Source organism: Corvus kubaryi, unplaced genomic scaffold, assembly GCF_017639235.1.
Source record: "Corvus kubaryi isolate FWS band 111438036 unplaced genomic scaffold, C.kubaryi_AGA036_p1.0 37396, whole genome shotgun sequence".
NCBI classification, from domain to species: domain Eukaryota; kingdom Metazoa; phylum Chordata; class Aves; order Passeriformes; family Corvidae; genus Corvus; species Corvus kubaryi.
This window is the reverse complement of record NW_024581135.1, coordinates 3,209,657-3,227,001: the sequence shown is the minus strand read 5'-3', so window position 1 is coordinate 3,227,001 and position 17,345 is coordinate 3,209,657. Positions and strand designations below refer to the sequence as shown.

General features: G+C 47.8%; 1 protein-coding gene across 2 annotated transcripts in view; it reads right to left on the bottom strand.

The window, feature by feature from the left end:
- Nucleotides 1-17,345, bottom strand: part of ZEB2 (zinc finger E-box binding homeobox 2) — a 114,552-nt gene that overhangs the window by 93,306 nt on the left and 3,901 nt on the right. The gene's annotated exons all lie outside the window — the stretch shown is intronic.

Genomic DNA, 17,345 nt, shown 5'->3' with positions numbered 1-17,345 from the left:
AGGATATTTTCATTTGGCCTTTCCGAAGACACACACACACACACCAAAAAAAAAAAAAAAAAAAAAAAAAAAAAAAGCTGTAATTAATTAAATCAAGAAGCTCAGTTGTTTTGAGAAGTGATTGAAATCTGACATGCAAAGTAGAAATATTTACATTTACTTTCTATTTTAGGAATCCGCGAAGCTACTTTTCCTTCACTGCACTTCCCCACCACTACAATGGCCATGGCTCAGTATATCCAGTAGTAAGCACTGCCTGTTCGGGGCCAAATCCTGCTCATGTTTCTCATGGCATTTGGTCTTTCCTCATGGGAACAGGCCCAGAAAACTCCAAAGATGTGGCTGGGGTTGAGCACTGGCGTGTGGCAGCGGAGCAGTACCTGAGCTCCTGCTTTCCTTTGAGTTCACATAAGACAGAAAAGAAAAAGATGAAACTTAGGCTTGGTTTGATAAGCCTGAATTTCCAAACCAGCTTGATCCTGCAGTTTTCCACTAAAACCAACCATGGGCATCAAACCCTGCTTTGCAGTTCTGTGTCCCCCCAGAGTCACCCGGGTACCCCCACTGACTGCAGTCGGGTCAGGATTTACACCTCTGCCAGTCCACTGGTATTTTGATGTATTTTTAGAGCCCCTATACCAAAATAAGGAGCTCAAATGCACCAGTGCAGCTGCTTGCTAAGCGCCACATAACGGAGCTCACATTGTAAAATACCTTTCAGTCAATAATCATCATTGCTTCAGTGATTACCCTTCGCTTCTTTATATTCAGTGGCAGAAAACTGGGTGGGGGGAGCAGTTAAAAGCAATATCATCCTCTAAATTAGGATAACCAGTTGTATAATAAACTCTGAGATTCTGGTTATTAGGAACATACATTTGTAATTTTCTCAGACAAATTCCTTGGCATCCACTCGCCCTCTGACAAAACAACGAATGATATTTGCTCTTCCTCAGTCCCAGAGAACGGCAGAGTGCTTTGGAGATATTAAGCTCTGCAAAAGCCCTATGAACGAGTTCAGCAGTATTTCCCTGTCTCATAGACAGGGAAAATGAGCACGGTGAGGTTAATTGACTTGCTGGAGAGCACTTGATGCTGAACTCACCTTCCCCAGCTCGGCCAGCGCAGGGCCAGGGCCAGGAGAGCATCCCACCACATATCCACCCTCATCCTCTGCCCGGCCAGGCTGCAGCCTCCTCACAGCATCCCAGCAGTCCAGCATGGACCAGCACGACGTGGCCTTCCCCTTGTCCCTTCATGGGCCTAATCCCTTCGCAGGGCTTTTTTGTATGAGTAAATTAAATAGCATCGAAATTGCCTCTGAAGTGCACAGGGCTTATCAAAAGGAAAAAAAACCGCAACCAAGTGTCAGCCAGAAGAAAAGTTCATTATTATATGTCAGGGAAAAATTAATAGAAAGGGCTTCAATAGTTAAATTACATGGGTAGATCAGGCTTTCTGCAGGAAGACCAGCTTGCTTTAATTAAAGCATGTTCTGTTCAAAAGCCACTGTGCGCGTGTTTTACAGCAACCTGATACCAACACCTGTAAGTCCCTGCTCAAAAACTCCAACTGCTTTCCCATATTCCAGCCCAGCAATCCACATTATCAAAAGTCTGAGTTATTTTTAAATGGATGGGGGGATAACCAAGCTGGGGCTCTTGGTGGAGTCGAGCAGGGGGACAAGGACTGTTCAATTCATGGAAATGTCAGTTCCAGCAATGTGTGCCTTGGATTATTTTTTTTTTTTTGACTGTCAAGAAGATTTTAAATCTTTAATATCTGTTTGTTGTCAGGTTTGCCTCCAGCTTTTTGTATCTTCAGGTTGTATTTTTTTGTTGTTGTTAGGAATTAGCATTTCTCATTTGCTAGCTGAAAGTTTAGGAGAAAGCACCAAAATGTCGATAAACAAAGTTCATCTCAGGGAAAATCGCTGTATGCATAACCTAGTTAACAATTCTTTCATGGTTGCAGGATGAAATTTGAAATGCATGTTGAAAAAGAGAGTTCCTACAGAAAGCATCAGTACTATTGAGGCTTTTCGTGTGAGCTGTACTAATTTTAAATGAGAAATCATTATGATTTCCATGCCGTATTAGCATCTCTTTTATTTCGTGGTATCTCTGCTGCACTATTTCCACTCGCTGCAGGTTGCTGTTACTTTTTTTTGATACCACATCATTTAAACACACCGAAGCTGAAGACATTCAGGATTACTGGGGGCTTAAATCAACGTTTTTGGCCTTTGTAAACGATCTTAGCCAAACATTTGGTGTAGGTAAACTCCAAGTGATGCCATGACACACAGAATATCACTCCCCAAAAAGTGCAGAACTGATGCATTGTGCCATCTCTGGCAGCATTTGTTCAGCATTTGCTGTGACTGGGGAGGAAGAAAGATACAGAATGCTCGGATTGATTTTCAAATTACCTCAATATTTTGAAAACATTTTCACCTGCATGCTGAGAATGCTAAGAATAGGCAGGAAGGCAATTGTGCATTTGCACAGCCTCCACTGCATTCATTTATAAATTACCTCATCACTGACTGAAATTAACACTGATTCTTACAGGCAATTTCTCAATTTCCAATGCTAATTACATTTTTTTTACTTTTAAATTCTGTACCACCTGTTTTGGGCAAGACATCTTAGGCAGCGCGACCGCATTTAATCACAATTTTAATTAACCGCCCTGTAGATGTGAAAAAGAAGCAATTATAATGTAGATGAATGATGATTTTTCTGCATTAAATTGTTTTGTTTCCCTGGTATGTTGATTGTAACACAGCACACAAATACAGTAACTGTACAATTTTTTTCTATTGTAATTTAGTAATTGTTTTTGGAAAACCAGTTTGGGAATGAGTGACTTCATCTGTTTACAAATTGATTGATACTGTTAACTCACTGATTGCTGCAGCATACATTTTGTATTGCACAGCCTAGCATAAAATATAATTAGGCATGCACAGACTTTGCAGCACCATTTTGGAATCTGAAAATCAACTGTAACCGAAGTGTGTTTTCCTTGAGCATCCTCGTATCAGCCGGGGCTGATGATACGATAATCAACAAACAATGGGCTTTTCCCATCCCGCCGCTGGTAGAAACCCTTGGTTTTAATCTGATAGTCTCACAGTGTAAGGGTTAGAGGGTCTTTTTTTTCAGAATGTGCTTTGCCAGGCCTGGGAGCTGAGGGCTGACAAGTCTGCAGCTTGCCCAACTCCCTCAGATCACTATCGGGAAGGAGCAGGCGAGTGATGGAAAGAAACAATGATGGCAAAAAGAGCCGCGGCTCACAGAACGCGAGGATCGTTCCTGACACGCGTGTGCTGTGGCACCGGCTATCTCCAGCTACACATTACAGGGGAAAAAAGATCTCAATCTGACTCATGGCTGGCAGACACAGATCGGCCAAGTTATATATATATCCCCACGGAGAAGTGCGAGACCGTTCCCATTGGAGGCAAAGCCTGCTGGTTTTCCCAGGGAGCGAGGTCGCACCGGAGCAGGAAGGGAGCAGATGTGCAGCACTAGCAGCACCTGGGCTTTGGGATGAAGTGCCACCACCACTGTGCTCTACCAGCGACCCAGGTGGTGGTCTCCCACTTTGGGGCTGTAAATCCCCCAGCAGAGGTGGATTGAGGGGCAGGGACACAGGGAAGGTGCACCGTGACAGTTACAGAACAGAGGTGGCAGCTCTCACCCTCCCAATCTCCTGTGCAATCCACAGAGCAAGAAGTCTCCACCAAGTAGGACTTGCCAAGAAGTGAGACACCACAACAGCCTCTGTGAGACCACATCCCAACCAGACCAGCGATGTCACCCACAGTGCATTGAGACCAGGACAGGGACGAGGCAGACCTGGGACTGTCTCCATGGGAGCACAGGGGTCACTGTGATTTGGAGGCAACTTGGGGGGCTCCTGGTCTCATCTGCTGGCCTGCTCACTTTATAAATATTTGTTAAGAGGGCAGGACATAAAGTCTACTGTTCAGTAGGTGATTTTTGTAAGAATCCAGCTATCCATACATAAAAGGGTCTATTATCTCACTGTGGAAGAGATTTACATGCGTAACTCCCATTAACTCTTGTGGGACTTAGGCACGTAAATCTCTTGTGCATCTAGAGAAGAATAGACCACATAAGGTCTTGTGATCTATACTGCTAGTAGGTTTAAGTCCCTTTCATTTATAAAGCTATACAAAAATTAACCATTAAAGCTTATTCTGTGCAAGCTGTCCCCCTACATATATCACCCAGCTCTGTGTTTGAAGTACTCGGTGTAAACGCGCGCTGAGGAAAGATACCGGAGCGAGAGAGCCCATTCATTTCAGTTAGTAAAACTGTCATCCCTGAAAGGAAGCAGACTGAGGGCAGGTAGAAAAATTGTACAGGTTTTGCTCAGCAGATTCAATTTCAGATTTAGGCTCTAGACTGCACTGTTTGGAGAAGGAATACTTTCATTTTGCTGAGCGCTCCCTCCGCCCCCTCCTTCTGTCTCTCCCATCCCTACTCACAGCCCTCGAGCAAAGCCCCATGCCCTGAACCAAAGGACCCCGAATGGCTGGAGCGATACAATTTTTGCACAGTCCAACTAAGATGCTGCATCTACTAAGGAGAAGGAAATAAATCCTTTATTCCATAAACTTGTTTAAGCTGAAATGTTCATCGGTAAGCCTGTAAAAGTGGGAACATCTGTTCTCCTGCTGGGATTTGATGTCTCACCACAAACCTTTCCATAAGCACTTTGTCTCTGGTAGGAGACAAAGAGGAAAATACCTGATCCCTGGCCTCAGTTGGGCAGCTCCTTCTATCTTCATGCACTGACCTACTGAGCATTCCTCCCAGCAACGAGCTGCCTCCCAGGGCTACCTCCGCCATGGAAGCTGCCTAACTAATCTCTTAGCAAACACTTGCAGCAAACCTGAAGGGAGTTTAAAAAGGCGACAAAGAAGGGGAGAAAAAAACCCAAAACTTTCTCCAGATAAAGCCTGCGGCATCTCTAAGAGAAGAGAACCAAGCCTAAATATAGCTCCACATGCTCACATTTTCTCTTGATGAACTGCTGAGATACAAAGTTGTGGCCTCCTAATGAACATAGAGATATATATTCTAATCTTAATCCGGTTTCCTGCTCCCTTCCACTAACCTGCCAAAACCAGCTGTCTTTCTGCCTGTCAATAGTCCTCTGACTATGCTTACAGGTATTTGCAAGACACCACTTTTATCCCAGCAACACCACTGGGATGATATGGCACCGGAAAAGTCCATCCCGCGCCCTGCCTGCACACGGGGTAACCTCTCCTTAGGAGCTTATAAGAAAATCCACTGTTGAAATAAATAACAACTCTCAACAAATGATCAAAGAAGAAATAAATCTTTTACCCTTCTAAGAGTTTTTAAAACTGAAATCCCATTTTTTAACTGGATAACAGTTAAGAGGCTACAGGCCACCTATTTTTCTGGGAGCTACGTTTTAAGCGTTTGCCGCATGGATGTTGGGCAGACAAATGAATCTGTGGTTCTTGGGAGCAAAGGCTTTTAAAATAAAGTTTGTGTGTAGTATATGAAAACATATTGTTTGGAATTTAAGTTCTAATATCTAGGACTAAACAGAGCATTAAATCAAGCAAAACTGTGACAAGGCCAATATGCACATGGATGATGCCAGCGAGGCATCTCCAGCCCTTTGTTCACAGCTTAACAAAACTGTGCCGTCACACCACTTTAGCTCAACAGTGCCTGTCGAATGGGCATCAGCAGATCAGCCAATGCCTGTCACACACACAGCTGAAAAACTGTTTGAAAGCAAGGCTTACTTTAGCACAAGTCTGGTAGGAAAAGTGAGAGGGATTTTTAATCATCTGGTAGAGACTACAGATATATATTTAGGGAGAAAAATATATATATTGTCAGCTTTCTTCCTCAGGAAAGTAACACAGTTTTGCTCTTTTTCACCTTTAAGGAGGGAATGGGTCTTGGTGGTGTTGCCTGTTCCTTGGTGTGCTGCTCCCTTCCACACTACATCAGATTTGGAATTATTTTCAAATAAGTAAAATTCTTTCAGGGTGGGAGGGGTGTCACAGGGAACGATCTCGATGTGTCCAAAAATCTATTAAAAATTAATTTTCACATTGTCCTGCTTGGAGACCCCCTCCTCCCCGTGACAGAGGATAAATGAAATAACATATTCAAGGAAATGTTTGTTTTGATTCTAATGCAATTATCTTTGCAGATGAATGTCTCTCTGGGTTGGTTGGGTTTTTGGTTTTTTTTTTTTTTTAGCTGATCAAAATATGTTTTCACTAGTATTAACAACCCTCTCCGTCACTTTTCTTAACAGTCCTACTGCAAAACACGACATCGTTCCGCAAAGAACCGCAGCAAAATAAGCTTGTTAGCGCCAGCAACTTCAGCTCGGCTCTTCTCTCTTTTTCCCAACACTTTTTTTCCCCCAATTTATGGGGGTTTTGACACACACCCCCTCCCCAGCCGGCCTCCTCGCAGCACCGGGGCGGGCTCCCAGCGCTCGGCCCCTCGGTGGCGGCTCAGGGTGGGACTGGGGGGGCCGGGGGTGACCGGGGGGGGCCCGGGGGAGCGGGGGGCGGCAGCCCCGAGTGCTGAGCCCTCTCCCCCTGCCTGCCCGCCGCTGCTGTCAGCTCGCTGCCTGCACTTTAGCTGTCTCTTTCCCAGTCCCTACCCTGTCAGTTTCTGGGCTGCCAATTTCAACTTGAAGCTTGACTGGGCTGATTTGATGCAAATACCTCCAGGGAAAACCCTGAAACTGATGAACAGTTATGTCAAGTCGATTTTGCACCATCGGGAAAAGGTAACCTCTGCGAGAAAAAAAAACAACAAGGTTAAAGAGACAAGGGCTTTTCACGTGTAATACCACTGCTGCACATCTCGTTCACTGTTTACCATCCCTCAGAAATTGTAACTGTCAGAATTAGTCCTAATTGCAGATGCGAAAGCTGCCATTATAATAAAAACAGAGGCAGTGCAGGCATTAAATGTAGCAGCCTAATTTGTGAGACTACTGAAAAGGTAGAGTAAATGAATATTTCATTACTTTAATTACCAGGGACTACTCTTTTCTTGCTGTCTTATGATAAGTGTTGCTGTAACTAGCAACAGCAAACATCCACTAAAACATAAAGTGCAATAATAGTACTGCTGTCAGGATCGCTGCTTTAAAATACGAGCGGGAGGGGGGAAGGGGGAAATATAATGGTTTATCTACTTCTTAGAGATCCGCAGGAGTAGGAGATGGAAACTCGTTTAACGTCAAAAAACAAAGAGGCGAGTAAACAGGTTTTAGTCAAAGAAAATAATGACCCGGAGGAGGGGAGGGGTGAGGGGTGGGGGGGGTGGAGTTGAGGACACACTTGAAACCCCGGAGCCGGGAGGAGCGCAGGCAGCGCCGAGCCGCTTCCCCTCCGCTCCCTCCCTCCTGGGAACGAAGTTTGGGGCTGCGCCGCCGCGGGAGCCCGGCCGGGGCCGAGGGGGGCGAGGGGGGCCCAGCATCCCGAGAGCGGCATCCCGGGAGGGGTTCGCACCTCGGCCCGGAGCGCTTCTCTCGGCAGCGCCGGGGCCGCGGGGGTGTGTGCCCCGTCCCCCGCCCCACAGAGGCGGTTCACACCTCTGCCCCGGAGCCGGAGCGGGGGGGCGAGGCGGCTCCGCACGCCCCCGCCCCAGCGCAGCGCCACGGCGGGCGCGCCTCCAGCCCGCTCCGCTCCGCACCGCTCCGCGCGGCACAGCCGGGGGGGCCGAGGGGGGGATGCTCCCCGGAGGCGGCGGCTGTCGGTCTGCGCCCCGCCGAGCCCCCCCACCTGCGGGGCGGGCGCGGGGGTCCCCGGGCGCAGCTCCGGAGGAGGGGGGTCCCGGGGGAGGTGACCCGCAGCATCCCGGCTTGGGGCGGGGGGGACTCTGAGCCGGGCGCCCGTCCGCGCCTACCGGGGACGCCCTGCCCGGGGGGAGCCTCCCCGCTCCGCCCCGGGCCCCCCCCGGGCCCCGCTGCCCCGCACTGCCCCGCACGTCGGGGCCGCTGCCGGCCCGGCCGCGGCTGCAGCCCCGCCGCTCGCAACAGCCGCTCCCGACAGACCCGGGGAAATTTGTCAACAATTCGCAGCCACGCTGGTAATTACATTCCTGGAATCCGCAGCGATAGATGTAAAGATAAGGGAGCTGCCTCGACTTTCCGCTTGGAATAATCTGTTTGCAGCGACCTATTCCTCTTGCTAGCCCTTCCTAGCCATATTCCCCCGTTACGCCTCCTGCGCCTTCTGCCACTGGGCTCTCCAGAAACATACGTGACGAGTCGCTGTGCCTCACTCCTGTCCGAGGAGGCACCAGCTCCCCTCCCGCCTTTGTGTCCCCATCCCTCCGACCCAACTTTCCTGTCAAAGACCCGAAAAATATGCAAGGCTCGCACTGCCGCTGAGAAGCAGGACAAAGTTTAACTTCTCTGTTGGCAGTCGGAGAATAACTCCCAGGCAGGATTCAAGCAAAAGATCTGATTTGCTGAATTCTGCTCTTTGATTTGTATTTGTATGTTATTGCTACTGCTAAGGTTGTTGCCAACCTCAATTAGATCACAAATGAGATCAGTTTAATTCAACTCCCAAACTGTGACCTGACCATGGTCTGAAAGTATTCAAAAACGCATTTTAAGCCTTCCTTTGATTTCAAAAGGAATACTGCATGCTTGGTCATTCATACAAATAACATAAAACGTAATTATGGGATGATTTGGCAGATGACATTCCTGCCAAACGACGCTCCATGCCAGAGCCTGTAATGCTGTGGCTGCTGTCCTGGTGCTCGAGAGCACAGCGCCCTTGTGTAAGGTGGGAGTAATGGGGTGTGTGCGATGTGGAGGTGTTTAAATGCACTTGGGGACGCAAATGCAATAGCAACAACCACGCCACCATTAAAGCCCCCAGTCAGAAACTGCTGTATCACTTGGAAGGGAAGCGGATCCGCACTATCAAATCTCCAGGAGGCTGCGACAAAGGGAGCTTGCAGCTTGACACACGGGTAACAACATAGCAAACACCTTTAATTCTGTCATGTCTCATACCCTTTGCTTTCTCACACATTTGTGGCTGCTCTAGCATTGACACCTACACTTAAAAAAAAAAAAAAAAGAAGGAAAAAAGAACCCTCGACAACAAAAATCTTCAAATGAAGCAATCTTATTCCAGCTAAAAAGAGAAACACCTGGAAAGTTATTCTTCTGCCCAGCAAAAATAAATCACTTATTAGCTCCTGCTTCTAGCACCTCAGAAAAGAGCAGAAAGCAGCCAAAAAAAAGTTCACTTTGCGAATGAGAAGCTCCCAGAAAGCTGTTGGCTTTCCTTGGAGCCTGGGAGCTCACGGGGAGCCGCTCGTACAGGTTTGCTGGCGTAACTTCTCAGCTATTCTGCTGCTCGAATGCGAATCCTAAATTGACCTTCCTGCCTTAGCAGTGCTTGGGAACGTTCCTGGAGAGGGTTTGGGTGATGTTACATCTGAGGGGGTAGGTACAGAGCGTGCCTGTGTGCGGGCACACACACAGGTAAACCCTCCCTGCTGGAGCAGCCCTCTCCTGTCCATGCCTCCAGCTCTCCCCAACCCTGTCTCTGACGGATTGATCCCAAAAGAGTCAGCTGCCACCAAGTCAAAGATGTGTCAGACTGAGCGGCTGCTGTGGCTTCAGCAGTGCCACCTCCTCGCTTGTCCCCCCCAAACACCCCAGTGCCCCCACTCCAGGCCCAGTACCTGCAAGGCCTGGGCCGGGCAAGTGCACAAGGAGTTAAGGCTCTTTCCAGCATTACTGGGTAGGTTAATATCACAGCTGCTTGGTAAAGCATTATCCAGCACCTCACTTAACAAAAGCCTGCTTTTGCAAACAGACTCCTACTTTTCCCCAAGTGTCCAAAGGTGTTTACTGAAGTAAATCTGCCTAAATCCTCCATTGCTTGGGTCATGGGGGTGGTTAGGAGGGTGGAAGGTGTAGAGATAATCTCTTTTTGTAAATTCTGTAAATCTTCTGGGAAAAAATCAGGAATCTGTGTCACATGCCTCTGTTCAACTGGTAACATCTCGGTTAGTGTGCTCCTTATGAGTGAAATCTGCCATAGCAGCTACAGGAAAATAAGACATCCCTCCCATTTCTCATTGTTCAAACTGTTCTTCCCTCTCGAAGTTGCTTTAGCACATTTAATCTATTTGCTGATGGGGGGGGGGGGGGGAAACCTGTTAGGATCTTAAAAGTGGTTTCTGGGAAAAAAAATAAAAATGACAGTTTGGTCGGCAGGAGATAGTGTAGTTGAAAACTTGTCACTTGAGATTTCTGCACTACCCCGGTTATTCCAACACCAGCAACTGCATATTACTTTTTACATGTTGCAAATAGAGAGCAAACAACACAGGAAATTTTGACAGCTCTGCCTGAAAGGGCTTAAATACTTCTCAGTAAGCAGGATCCAGTTATAAATAAACCTCCTCTTGGTGAGAAAAAAGTGGCTACGACCAAAGACCTCAATATTTTTCTAGAAAAGTGTCTGATTAAAAGCACAGAAGAGCTTCTGAGAAACAAACAAACAGGCAGATATGGGGAGGACACACACACAAGGGTGGGGGGACAGCCGGAAAATGCACATGAACGTGACTACAAAACCCCACGAGGGAGCCCGGCTACAGAAACTTCCACAAATCTCGCCTTCCTCCTCCTCCTCCTCCACCTCCTCCTCCTCCGTGCGCATTTTCTGGTGCCGCCGAGGATTCGCTGAGTCGCTGCTTTTCCCCGCCGGGTCGGGGCAGCCCGGGCCGGCCGCCAGCCCGGGGACACCCCCGCCACCTCCACCGCCACCATCGCGGCCACCGCCGCGGCCCCCGGCCCGGCCAGCCGCAACAACACCCAGCCCAACACTTCACAAATATAGAAAAAAAAAAAAAAAAATAGGGAAAAAAATCGCATTTCAACTGGGGAAAGGGCGATTTTGCCCCGCCAAATCTGCCTCACCCCCTGCCACCCCCGTCCCCAAGGTCATGGTGAGTAAACAATAATAGTAATTAAAACAAAATAATAGGCAGCAGTCAAGAGCTGAGAGTACACACACCTGACCCTAACTATAACAGACTTCTCAGAGTAGAATTTGATCCCTCTCTGACACTTTCTACCTCAAGTGTTAGAGCGAGTGGCCATGAATAGTACAGGCATGCCATCTTGTAACACTATCTGCCTGTCAGAAGAGCCAAGGCTGGGTAGAGCAGGATCTATATAAGGCTTGTAACTAGGGGAAGCCCAACAAACAGCTACAAACACCTAAGTTATTTTACTCAGCCTCCACCCTTCTGCTTTTTCCCCCCTTCTTCGCTGTCTCTTTTTTTTTTTTTTTTTTTTTTTTCTTTTCATCTTGGCTTTCTGTTGCAGAATGCAAATGTAGCCTGCCGGCGGTGAATGGGCTGAATTGTGATTAAGAAGAAGAAGAGCTCCTTTCTTTGTTCTCCCCTCAGGGGATGTTTACTGGGAGAGACACAGCGGATCAGATATGAAAGGCATTCAGGTCAGCATTGATGTGAGCGAAAGTGAAATCATACCTAAGGCATTCAAAAGACCGCCGTGTCAGGGGTTCAGCTAACGGTGCATCTACTGTGTCTTCCCTGTTAGGCACAAAAAAAAGGGGGAAAAAAAAAGGAAAAAAAATCTCTCCACAAACAGGCATTTTTTGAAAAAAAAATTACAACAAAAATTATATAGAGAAGGAAAAAAAGTTTTCCCTCGCTTTACCTCCAGAGCAGAAACTACAGGACTTAGTGCTCTTTGCCCTTATGATCACGGATGGAGCAGGTCGAGTTGCATTAATTGTAGCTGCTGGGATCAGCATCCTTTTTAGGGGGAAATGATCTAGCCTGAAATGTGAGTGGTTATTTTTAAGCACACCTCTACATCCCATTTCCCTCTGTGCAGCACACGCACGCATAGGTGCAGGCGCATGTACACATGCACCTCTCTCTGAGTCCCAACAAGCTGCGTGGCTCATTTATTCTGCTACAAACCACGAGCAAGCGTTTCTTGCCTCCCTCAGAAGCCACTCCGGTGATAAAGGACGGGGTGGCATATCAAACCAGCACAGCACACCTTCAAAAGTGGTCTTTCATTGACTTGGAAACTCCTCGAAACACTTTGCTGCAAGCTCGCAGCGCAAAAGGACGGTGATCGGAGGCGTTAGGAGTTGGGGCACAGCTCTGTAAGTTAAACTGCTGCAAGGAAAAGTCTGGGCATTGTCGTTTTATTCACTAAAAAAAACCACTTGATGAAGAAATATTTGGATCTTACTTTTTTATTAAGTCTATACTTCTCCCAGCCTAGTCATTCTCTCAATAGACTTTCCCAGTGGTTAGCTGACGCTGTTGGCATAAACAGAGATATGTAAATATGTAGGGAAAATATAGCAAATTACAGTTAAGCATACAAAGAGTTAGGAGGTGGCTGCATTTACAGGGGCTGAAATGAAAATGAAAATGACAGATCATTTTTTAAAAGCCCCAAAAAATTAAGGAACAGGGCTGGATGTCGTGTGCACTAACCAGCTCCACTATTCTGAATTTGTTTCCACCTTCAGAACCTTAGTTAAAATATATTGTTTGTCTAATGCTCACATCTGCTTTAATGGTGATGTTTAATTCTGAAATATTTTCAACTAGTGTTTCTGCATCACAGATTTCTCTCCTTTTTCTCTATACTCTAAAAAGACAACTAAAGAGCAATCAAAAAGGTGTCTGACTTGGCCATTCAGACAATTGCACCCTTGTGGGAATGCTGGAATGAATGGTACAGTGGACACCCCAGCACTATTGACGTTATAAACATGTAAATGAAACACATTAGGGCAGACAATCAATTGTCTGTGAGCACTGCAAACCTGCACTCCCTTTCTGTATGACAGGCACAAAATAGTGTCTACCTTGGGAAGCCATGGTCTTGGAGAAAAAGAGGACAAAGAGTTCTCTTTCACAGAGGAGAAAATGCACCTTAAAAGCACTGGGATAATGCAGATGCCAAAAACTGTTGTAAGGCGAAGAATTTCCTATTTCTTGGAATGAATGTGGGGCTGCTGTAAAAGAATCAACACCCTTCTTTCCACTCCAAAGGGAGACACACATTTTTCTTGGGGAATATTACCAGCCTGTCCTGAGAGCTTGCATCTCAGTCTCCCTCTTATTTCCCCTACCTTGGGCAGTTGGCTACGTATAATTATTGATAATTAACTTGTAATGGTTTCCTTATTATTATTTTTCCTTTTCAAATATGCCTTTTCCAAGCCATCAAATGCATTTTCTTGAAGCAATTAGAAATTCCCCCAAAACTTTCCTTGCGAAGCATGTGCAATAAGCAAAACCAGTAAGTGCCGAATGGTCACAAATGGCAAACAGTAAATCAGGCACTAATCTCCAAATTCTCTGGGTTTCTTGAAACTCGGAAGCAAATAAATAGATCCGACTTGACACAGAAAACAACCTCCCCTGCTCCATGTCACAGCTCAGCCTGGACATGAATCTGCACTGAGAAAACGTGGCTGCATAATCATTACGCCCTGGCCACTCGCATTTATGGCATTAATTTTTAATACCTATCTCCAGGTGCTTTTCTGGAGGTGGTGGTAGTACATTTGTCTCGCTACCCAGTGAGCCAACTCCCGGAGTAATCTCCTCGCAACGGATTCCCGGCCCTGAGGAGCTGCCCGGCCACAGGAGCGCTCCGGGTGCCCGCTCTGCCCGCTGCCACCTGGGCTGCACAGGGAACAGCTGCCTCCTCACACCCCAGCCTCAGTCTAGCTGCCTCCAAACTTCTCCAGGCAGGGAAGACAAGACTCACTTCCCACTCACTAAAGGCAGCAGGCAGGCTTGCCTATTTTTTTCCTCTTTCCCCCCCCCCTTTTTTAAAGTGAGAAGTGAAAGAGGTTTTTCCCCCTTCCCCAGCATCCCTGGAAGGAGGGTGGGTGGGTATCTTTTTGGGAAAGGCTCTGAGCAAGTCTAATCGTCTCTGCTTGTTTGGTCTGTGTTCTTGGATCAGACGCCCTGAAAGCACTGAACTTTCTCCCTTTTCTTTACAACTGGAAGCGAGGTGGCAAAGGAATCAAAGAGAGCTGTTTACTGAAACTTTGGGGTAAATTAGATACAACTTCACCCCCCCACCACCCCCTTCCGCGCAGGGATTTTAATTTTACTTTGGATTTTCGAGGAGGGGAGTGGAAAGGAGGGGAAAAAAAACCTCAGCCAACAAACGCCAAACCACAACAACACGGAGAGAGGCAGCTCATCAGGCATGGCAGGGCAGGGCTGCCGGCCGGACAGCGCAGCTCCCGGGCCCCGTTCCGCGCCGCTCCGCGCCGGCGCTGCGGCCGCCGGCGCAGCCCCCGCCTCCGCGGGGCGCCCGTGCGGAAAGGGGGCTCACTGCCCTCTCCTCCTCCTCCTCTTCTTCCTCCTCCTCCTCCTCCTCTTCTGCCGCCACTTCTCTCCCGAGTGAAAGTGCCGCGAAGTGAGTCAGGCGCTGGGAATCATCTGACTGAACTTCCCGGAGCTCCGCCGCATTCCTGGGCTGCCGCTCCCGCACCTCCCGCCCCCCCCGCCCCGCTTTCGGGGTCCTCTCCTTCCCATCCTCCCTGCTGCCCCCCCTCCCCGGGGGGCTCACCCCTCACTGATTTCCACATCGCGTCTCTCAACCCACCCCCCCCCGCACACCTCTCCTCCACTCCAGCAGCTCTCATCAACCCCGTTATCTTGGAAAATCCCGAGCCTGCTTCCTTTCTACCCTATTTAGCTCCGCTGTAATTTTATCCAGCCCCGGTATCTCATCCCGAGCCTTGCCCATCCCCGCACACACGCAGACACACGCGCACAGGCGTGGAGCCCACTGAGGCATTAGTTGGATTATTCTGTTCTGTCCCCGTCTGTAATGTGTCTGGGATTCACTAACACTTCTCTCGCTTCCTTCATGATCATCTATTTTTTTTTTTCGTGGCTTTTAAATTTTATTTTGGTTCTGCTGCGTTTCTAAGGAATTTCTGTCCGAGTTCGATAAGCATCACCGTTTCTGGTGTTATCAGCAAAGACACAAGCTCAGAAGTAACATCTTTTCCACGATTCCAGGAAAGAAGAAAAATCCACTCAGTCCAGATAAATCCTAGGCAATTCCCAACGGGAAAGGCATTGGATACGTGCTTGTCGAGAAAGAGAAAATGAAAAAAAAAAAAAAAAAAAAGCCCTAACCAAACCCACCCTCGCTCTACCTGCTCCTCAGAACGAGAGCATTTCTCACTCAGAAATGAATGAAAGAAACAAATTAGGGAGCACAAAGAGGAAAGAGGGGACAGACAGAAAGTAGAGAATTATTTCCTTCCCCCCCCCACACACCCCGTGTCTTGGCCAGAACAAGACACTGAAGGGAGAACTCAGCCCTTCGCGTAAGCAGTGCACACACACTTGAAGTTTGCAGGATCTTTAAGTGGTTACCTTAAAAATCGCAATTAAACTTTCGTCTCCCAAGTGTGGTGGCTTTTCAAAGTTAGTGCAGCTGCCTGAAAACACCCCTTTGCACGGGAGCAACCAGGATCTGTGCCACCGCGCTCCATACGTGCTCCCAAAGACTTGGCTGCACCACCAGGATACGGTCCTGGTGTCCTGGGCAAACAGAGGCATCCAGTAATTTTTTTTAATTTTTTTTTTTTTTTTTTTTTTTTTGGTGGCGAGGGGGGGTAGGGTAGTGGTGGTGGGTTTTTTATAGGACTCAAATCATGTTGAGAAAATATTAAACACGTAGATGCATCCCTCATCAGAGAGCATGTGATGGGTTTAACACGCTAAACTAATAGTCTTGCCTGGAAAAGCGAGGAGGCTGAGGAAGAAGAATAAAACCCCCTCAAACACTCAGAATATTCTTTACTGCAAAAGAGCACTTCTGGATGCGCTGCTTTAAATCTCATTCTCTTTTTCTCTCAAAAATGACTGTTTAACATAAGAAAAAAGGCTACTTGACACAAAGCTTTTGTTATCCAGTTGATCAGCAACGTGCTTTAGATACTTGTAAGGGGAAAAAAGCCCCACAACAGACATTGATTTTAGAAAATCAATAACCAACATTTAATAAAAAGAACAGAGGAAACACAAGAGAGGAGAGGGAAACATTACGTGTAATTTTAATGTCTACTAAATTACCCAGAGATGAGGGGAAGGGGAGGTCTCCTCTGTGAGGACCACCTTAAATAATGACAGACACAAGAGTAAAGGGTGGTGGTGGAGGGGGAGAGACTTTAAAAAAAGATAACAAGGAACGGATCCTTGGGAAGCTGCTCAGAATATATTATTTTAGTTGTTGTTTTTTTTTTTTTTGTAATTCTAAGCCAAGCAAATAGATCAAAGACAACACAAAGGGAAAAGCCAGTGTAACATAACGAACAGTTTCTGACTAAAATTCCTCTATCACTCCCCCATATGGCTCGACGCCTCCACCACAACAAGAAAAAGACACACACGCACACACACACACTCACACTCACAACCTAGAGAGAGGGAAAGGGAGGGGGGCAGGATCATTTGTTTCTAATCAACATTCTCTTGTCTTTGTGTTTTTTGTTGTTGTTGTTGTTGTTGTGTGTGTCCCCCTCCTCCTTCAGCCCCCCTCCACCTCCACCTCTCCACTTAAATGAAGTAGCTGAGCTATAAGCGCATGGGTTCAGGTTCACACAAATATCTTCCTTCCTCCGGCTCCTCGAGAGGAAAGTTGTTGGAAGTGGGGCCGGGATGGCCATGGAGGGGCTGCGGGCGGGGAGGGGGAGGCTGGCGGCGGGGAAGCGGCTATCAGCCGGGAGAGAAAGGAAGAAACTAAGGGAGGGACGGGGAGAGACGGATAAAGAGAGACCCACCACACCAGTGAAAGCTGCCAAATGTGAAATCAGCCCAGAACACCGCGTCCCACTGCGCCCCGGCCCTGCGCGGCCGGCGGGGACCGGGGGAGAGGGCAGCGACGGACAATCGGGCACCGAGCTCATTAGTATTATTAATTATCAGGGAGGAGGAAGTTTCATTTTCGAGTCCCTAACAATAAAAAAAAAAAAAAAAAAAAAAGAAAGAAAAAAAAAAAAAGAGAGAGAGAGTCGCTAACTCGGTGCCAGCCCGCCTCGGGGTTCTCACGCTGCCGGTTTTTTTTCCCAGGGCCGCCCGCCCCGCTCGTTCCGCGCCGCTCCGCGCCTCCCACCGCCCCGCTCCGCTCCGCTCCGCGCCCCGGCCCGGCCCGGCCCGCACTGACAGCGCCCGAGCGACCCGGGGAGCAGCGCCGGGCGAGCCGGGCCGCCC